At 50.8% G+C, this 7,365-nt stretch overlaps 1 long non-coding RNA gene and 1 other non-coding gene across 2 annotated transcripts; both read right to left on the reverse strand.

Annotated features, from left to right (window-relative positions):
* Window positions 1-4,854: 4,854 nt before the first annotated feature.
* Window positions 4,855-6,815, reverse strand: LOC105092170 (uncharacterized). Its single transcript, XR_837430.3, has 4 exons — window positions 6,562-6,815; window positions 6,305-6,423; window positions 5,736-5,901; window positions 4,855-5,377 (listed from the first exon to the last, which is right to left on the reverse strand). It is a non-coding gene; the product is annotated as an uncharacterized LOC105092170 (long non-coding RNA).
* LOC116158002 (small Cajal body-specific RNA 16) lies at window positions 6,082-6,268 on the reverse strand. The gene has a single exon (XR_004142232.1). It is a non-coding gene; the product is annotated as a small Cajal body-specific RNA 16 (non-coding RNA).
* Window positions 6,816-7,365: the final 550 nt, after the last annotated feature.

A 7,365-nucleotide genomic window follows, 5' to 3' on the forward strand; every position in this document is an offset into this window, starting at 1 on the left:
TACTGTCCAGCTCAGGTTTTTGACAGTTGGGAGATTTTGTTTTTAATTCTGTTTCCTCAACACGTGACTACACAGTTTTAAAGCAAAGAGCAAGGACGTCCTTGAGTGTTTATCGCTGCCTTCTGCTGCACCCACTGAAGTAGGAAGGCCTCCCTGGACCCGGCTTCCACGTAGCCGCAGAGGCCCAGGTGCAGACTACCAGAATCGTTGCCCCTAGGGGTGATGCTGAGAGAGTCTTCCCCGATACAGGATGTTGGCCCAAAGGAATAAGGTCAGTTGAGTATAAATACCGCGAGGAATCAACTGTGCATGTGTGGTACAAGGTAAGCCTCCACTTAACCCTGTCATCCGTGAGAAACGTACACAGCGACTAACAACGTCCTCCCTCCCTCCCTCAAGGTGTGGTACCCAGACCAGTAGCACCTGGGCGCTGGAGAGAAAGGCAGGGGTCCAGGCCCGCCCCAGACCTGCGGCCCCAGAATCTCATCTGACAAACCCGCAGGGGACTGGCCCGCATTGTTTAGGAAGCGCTGACCCAGGCAACACTCTCATCTTTGTTCCTAGAACAAAAGTGCAACTGGATGGGCATTCTTGACCAAGTCAGGTATTTAACTTAAACAGGTAGGATGTCCCTGCCAAAAAGAGGGACTCTAAACAAAACCAAACCAAAACAAAAAAAACACAAACAACTGGCCTAAATCAGGCTTGGAACAGAGGCTCTTAGCCTGATATAATTCATATCCTCCTTCTGGGAAGAGATTGGCATCCCTGATAAAATTAATAAAGTTATCTGGGAAACCGGTTACCTACCCACCCAGCTGACTGTCAGAGCCTTTAGCCAGTGTTTCTTTTCGTATTTAGCCTAAAAATGATATTTTTAAAAAATCCCTACCTAAAAATGAACTAAATTGGCCCTCAGGGGCCTCTCCCCTTGCGTACAAGATTGCAACAAAATTTTGTAACATATATTCATCACAAAATTCTCTGGAAAGTCTTCCATTTCACCTAAAAAAATTGAATGGATAGATTATTAATGTGGTTGACCTCGTGTCAAGTTATGCTGAGAGGCTACCATAAATGTGGGAAGGATCACTGGCAAGAGGTTCAAACAAAGCGCAGCCAAAGAAGCAAAATGTCAATGAGGGGAGAAAGTAAAAAGGCCACGCAGAGCCCTTCTGCACATTCGCAACAGGGTCGCCTCTGAATGATGGAAACAGAGAAGATACAGGGTAACTGCAGCAGAGGATGGAAGCAGGGGCAGGTCGCGAGCGCTCAGCCCGGATCCACTGGGAAGGCAGGCAACAGGCAAGGACTAGAGGGGGTGGTGGGGAGTCCAGAGATCAGCACACACATGGGCTTTTCAGAAACAGGGGGAGGAGTGAACCAGTGCAAAACCCTGCCTGTGCGGAGGGCTGTGGGAAGCAGGGAACTGCTGTTTAGTGCCAGCCTTTGAGTCCTATCAACTTAAAAAAAAATTTTTTTATTTGGGGGGAAGGTAATTAGGTTTTTTATAATGGAGGTACTGGGGATTAAACCCGGGACCTCATGCATGCTAAGCAAGTGCTCTACCACTGAGCTATACCCTCCCCATCCCATCAACTTTTAAAACGAATGCACTATTTATTACTTTAGGGAAAAAAAACTAAGAACAAAAACACCAAGCAGGGTTTACACATATCTAACGTGACCAGAGGAAGCGAGACCTTTGTCATTTTGACTTCTTAATCTCCTCTTTTTATCTCCCCCCATTAACTTTCCAAGGGGCAATTAATTTGCAAGTAATTTGAAACAAAGGTGGCCCACAAGCAAAGGGGATTTATGGGAGCTTTCCCAGAGACTCATCACGGTAACTCAGCCTAACAGATGACAACCCATCAAAGTTTACAAATGCGCACAAATGCTGGGCGTTTGATAGGAAGAAATTGACTCGGCAGGGACGGCAGCAAACAGGAGTCTTACTTGGACTCCATACAGTAATCCAAACATCCTGCTGATGGCGGCTGCCCTTCTAAAGCAGCGTTGTGTGTTGTGTAACTGGCACACAACTGCACGGCTGACAGACTGGAGACACGCGAGCTCCCCCTGACTTAGCTCCACTTGAATTAAATTTGCAACAAAGACCTAGTTTTCTGCTGGAGCCACAAAACTGATCTGAAAAAAACATCAGAATGACTAATTGTTTTCGATGCATTTGTTATGTGTTTCCAACCCCAACAGGCCTGTACATTGTCAAGATTACAGGGGAATGTACTTCGTGTAGTCCTCCTGATGGTAATGTAACGATTTAAATGACACATTATCTACTCTGTTGAAAAGACAAGTACACAGTTCCTCCCAGGGGGAAACAGACAAGAAAACAATCACAAAACATGGGGAGCCCTACGGTGGAGGTGAGCACAGGCGGACAGAGACCCATCCCTGCCGCTGAGACAGGCAGACATTCGAGCAACCTCTGGCTTCGTCTACGAGGTGAAGGGCACAGGGCCTTCATGTGTGAAGAGGGTCATTTGTCCCAGAACTTTACTTGTCATATCTAAACATTTGTCCGTGTCACTCATCTCAGGACATGGAAGTTACAGTTCAACAGAGCCAAGAGTGAGAGATGCCGCCAGCTGCCAAGGGAAAAGTAATGCTCCCAATGCACAGAGCTGGTGTCAGCTCAATGTGCAAATTTCTTAGCACAAGAACAGGAAATACTTCTAACGTTAACTACTTTATTAGGAGGGGAAAATGGTCCACTACTCTGAGTAAAAGCCAAAGTCCCACAATTCCTTACAAGATCCTGCAAGACCTGATCCCCAGGCCCCTTCAGTCCTCCTCATAGGGCGTTCTTGCTCATGGTCTATTATTCTGGCTGCTTCTGCTGCCTTTGCACTGGCTGTTCCCTCTGCTTGGGATGCTGTTCCAGGGTGTCACATGACTTACTCCCTATTTCAGGATTTTGCTAAATTAAAGATCCAGGCCCTTCCCAGCCACCCTAACTAAAACTGCCCACCTCATACCCCACTCCTTCCTACCCCAGTTCCCTTTTTATTCCCCAGCACAATTGTGATATCCCACAACTCTAATGATTTCTGTCTCCCGGGCACTGGAACGTTAGCTCCCTGAGGACAAGATGCCTCTGCTTTGCTCCCTGTCTTGGCCTCACCTGGCCAACATTTGTTTAATCCATCAGAAAGCTGTCAACCAGGTTCATAAACCAAATGTGCAATATTCTACTTAAAATCACACCTCCAGAGTTGTGATTCCTTCTCCCCCGCCAAATCAAGGGCACTTTTCTAGCAGACAGTAATCAGCGATCTGAACCACACTGGTTTTGTACAAACGTCTTTCAGTCTTAATCTGTTCCTTTTAATTTCAAGCATGAGCAACGTTCTGGTCAGAGATGCTTCTAAACCCTTAACACACCGTCTGGGACCTCAAACACTAGTATGTGTTGCACTGGATTTCTCACCAAAGAAAATCTTCCATGCTGAGTAGAACCACCTGTTGTCACTGGGAGTGACTCTGGACAGAAAGCTGCATTAGAATATGCTCTGGTCTCCAAGTGCCCAGCCGTGTCCTATGACCGAGTTTGGTTCAACTGGCCCAAGACATGATAAGTATGTCCCAGGAACTGCCTGCAGCTGGGACACCCTGGCAGATTCCTAAGAGCACAACCCTGCAGATTAACTTTCTGCATAATTTTCTGGTGAAATAAGAGCTTGGCTAAATTAAAACAAAACAAAACAAAGAAACAAAAACCCCCAAACCCAGAAAACTTTGTACCAAGTTACAAGAAAATACAGCAGTCTGGTGTAGGAGTCCACCCCCTAGTGGACAAAGAAAGAAGTTCAAAATCTTGGCCTGGCAACTGTTCTTTGGCTCAATTTTTAAGTTTTCTGCTTTGGGCCGTTAAAAACAACTTCTTAAGAGTCCACACGCTTGATTAACCACGGCTACTATCAAAACACCATCTTTTTGAAAGTCTGGACTCCTGCCTGCTTCAACCCTCTCTTACACAATCCAGAGGAACGTCGTAAGCGCTGAGGCCCATCCCCGGTGCACACAGCCTACCTCGCACTCTGGGGAAACAAGCCTGCCGTCACCACACTGTGACCAGCTGGGGTCGACTCCATGAGGGGGCTGGAGCCGCAGGAGCCAGAGTCGCTGGGAAACATTCCAGGAGCCACACCCAGGAATCCACTGGCTCCATGAAATGTTCTCACGTGTCTCCTCCCATGGGTTTGAGGGCTCCGTCCATCACCCGCTCAGGCACCCGGCACACCCACTGTGTGAAACCAAGAACACTCACGCCCTGTGCTGCAGTCACAGACAAGGGCCGGACAGTCAATGTTCAGACCAAGCAGCCGGAAGCAGGACAGGACGCGAAGAGAAGCAGGTATCCCGGCGATGCGTGGGCTTCCGGGGAAGACGAAGCCTCTCTGCCCGGGAACAACCACTCTCTTCTCAGCACCCCCTTCCCTGCTCCTGGCAGGCTCTCTGTCCTAGGAAGTCCCAGACCAACCCAAGGGGACTCCCAGGGGACACGAAGGCATGGTCCTTGTTCACTGTCAGAGTCCAAAAACATCCTCAAAAATCACACCGGCTCTGTCAACGTGAACTTCATTCGCTAACATCTTCCATGCTACAAATGACACGCTACTGCCCAGAGGGACCCACGGCTAATGCTTCCCATTAACTCAGCAAACCAAAGGCTGGATCAACTCCTGGAGGACAGTCCGCAGACACGGAGCCCCGGGGCTGCTTGACCAGACTGACATGGGGACAGACAGACAAGGACCCGCCCACGGCCACAGCGAGGATGCCGACACCCGCACTCCGGAGAAACACCATGTAGAAGAACAAGGCAGCGCCCGGGCACGAAAGCTCTTTATTCCAGAGATACCCACATGTACGCTTTCCCCAGTACACACCCCATCTCAATACAACGGGTTCATTTAGGCAATTACTGCAGCCTCTCCCTCTAAAGACAAGCACACACGGGGGAGTGCAGGTCACCGTCCTGTGAACTGTATGCCCTTGTGAGTGGCCCCAACAGGAAAACTAAAACGGTAAAAAGTCAAGAGCCTGGAGCAGACCCCTGCCTCGGCGCTGGGGCTGTTTCGCTCACCCTGAGGCAGGCAGGCCTCTTCTTGTTGGAAGCAGCATCTGTAAAGACCCCAGAACTTTCAGACGCCGCAGACCCCTAGAGGTTTCCAGCTGGATACGCTGTGAAAATGCACTGAAAATCCGAGGGAAAAGGGTAACTAACACTCACAAAGGGACAGCTAACTGGTCCACTGTGCTCCTACGAACTTTACCGAACCCTCACAAGTGCCACCCGGCAGGAGTCACCGTCGTCGTGCAGCATACACCAATCTTCCAGGAAACTCACCTGCAAAGGAAGCACCTGTTACCAGTTTCTACTCTACTGCAGCGAGTCTGAACGTTCAGAGAATTTAAAACTGTTAGCACAATAAAACACCCTCCCAAATCTAAAATCTACCTTCCACCCAGAATACGATGCAGACAGTGCCTGGCAGTGACCAACCAGTCCCCTACTCCTTCCAAGTCTACAAGCTTCATGCCAAGGACTTCCTAACCCATCGCTCCTGGCACACTCGGACATCTGCACACCACCATGTGGGGCCTCCCTCAGAAACCTGCCCATAATGGGCACCATAAACCTGAACTCTGACAAAGCACCCCCAAATTCACCACCAGCCCATTCAGTCGTACATTTTCTCCCCTACCTGTTGCCGTGGTGGTCTCCAGTTTGGTCCCAAGCCTTGAGGTCCCCACCTCCTCTGAAGCCTCCTCTCATGCGTCTGGCCTTTTGTCACATGTCTTCTCAGCTAGGATGGCTCCCTTCTGTTGTCCAGGCACTTACTGACATCACCCCAACTGGGCTGTAGCTCCCTGAGAACAAGGGCTGTAACTGTTCTGTTCATCTCTGTATCCCTAACAATCAGCATGGTACCTGGCCCAAGTTTCAAAACATATTTACTGAATAAAACAAGTCACATTAACGCTGTTTATAGGCTTTTGGAAACGACCTGATCTCTGATCCTAACTACAGTGGTCTTCCTGCAGTGAACGTTCTGTTTGCAGTATCATACATGATCATCAGACGGCTGCTAGAATGTTCACACCTGTTACTGCAAATTCAAAACCCAGGGAAACGGTCTCCTGGGAATTTACTTTAGGTCAGGGTCGGGCTGCCTGGTACAAGGTTGCACCCACAACTGGGAGGGTTCAACAACACAGGAGCCTCTCCCCAGACCACCGGCCTCAGGACCCTGCGTCTCCGTGCTTGACATACCTGGATCCCCCAAACTGATGTCACTCCGAATACTGTCACCGACGAGGAGGCGAAAACCAAGGCTGCAAGTCTTCATCCAATCGCCGGGGTCTGGAGAGCTCTCCGGCTCGGTGGAAACCCTGGGGAAAGGGAGATACAATAAGCTCTGGAGGGTGAGTCTCACTGGATGTTTACACACCCCGGAAACTCACGAAGGCCACCCCCAGCCGGGGAATCCAAGGCTCTTCTGCGGGGCGGGTGCCTCGACAGCCCCTCACCCCGACTGTGGTGCCTGCGTTCGGTCTCCTCCGTCCAAGCCCCAGCTGCAGTGCGAGGAGCGGTCCTTGAAGTTCGGGCCCGCGGAGCTTCATGACGGCCCAGCTGCGGCCCAGCGTCACCCTGCGGGCCGGGGACCCGCCACCCCTCGGCGACGAGAGTGCATCTCTCGGACAAGAGCGCGCCTCCCGGACAAGAGCGAGCACGTTGCCGGGCTCTTCCCAATCCCCGGGAAAAGCCGCCCCGCACACGCACTTCCGGGCGGAAGTGACGGCTTACCATAGAGGCGGCAGCTAGAAGATCACCCTTAGCTTCGAAAACTGGGTCCTCCAAGGCCGCCTTAAAGGGGCCGCAGGCGCGAAATGGTGATTAATGGGCACGAGAGCCCTGGCGGGAAGGGGTGGGCCTTACAAGGGAAGTCGAAGGCCAACTGGGTGCCTGGAGCCGAGCGTGAGCTAGCCCTTTACTCCTAACGCAGCCCAGGATCACGCCTGCTTTCCAGGTGAAGAAAATGGTGCTGCAGACAAGGGGCGCTCCTTTCCCAAGCCTGGCCAGCCGGGTGGCCATCGGCCCTCGCCTTCCTACGTTGGAGTAACAAAGCGGCAGTCTTGCGCTCTGGCTTTAGGGAGAGCAGACCCTCTCTGGTTAGCCACAGGCCCCTCCACTCCGTATCGCATCACACCCTCTGTTCTTCACATTTATAGTACCTGCGGTCCCAGGAGGGTGTTTGAATTTGTAACTTGGGGTCTCCTGGCTGAAAATCCCAACTTACTGGCATTTAGATCCTTCCGAATCTACACAACATT

Source organism: Camelus dromedarius, chromosome 16 (assembly GCF_036321535.1).
Source record: "Camelus dromedarius isolate mCamDro1 chromosome 16, mCamDro1.pat, whole genome shotgun sequence".
NCBI classification, from domain to species: Eukaryota; Metazoa; Chordata; class Mammalia; order Artiodactyla; family Camelidae; genus Camelus; species Camelus dromedarius.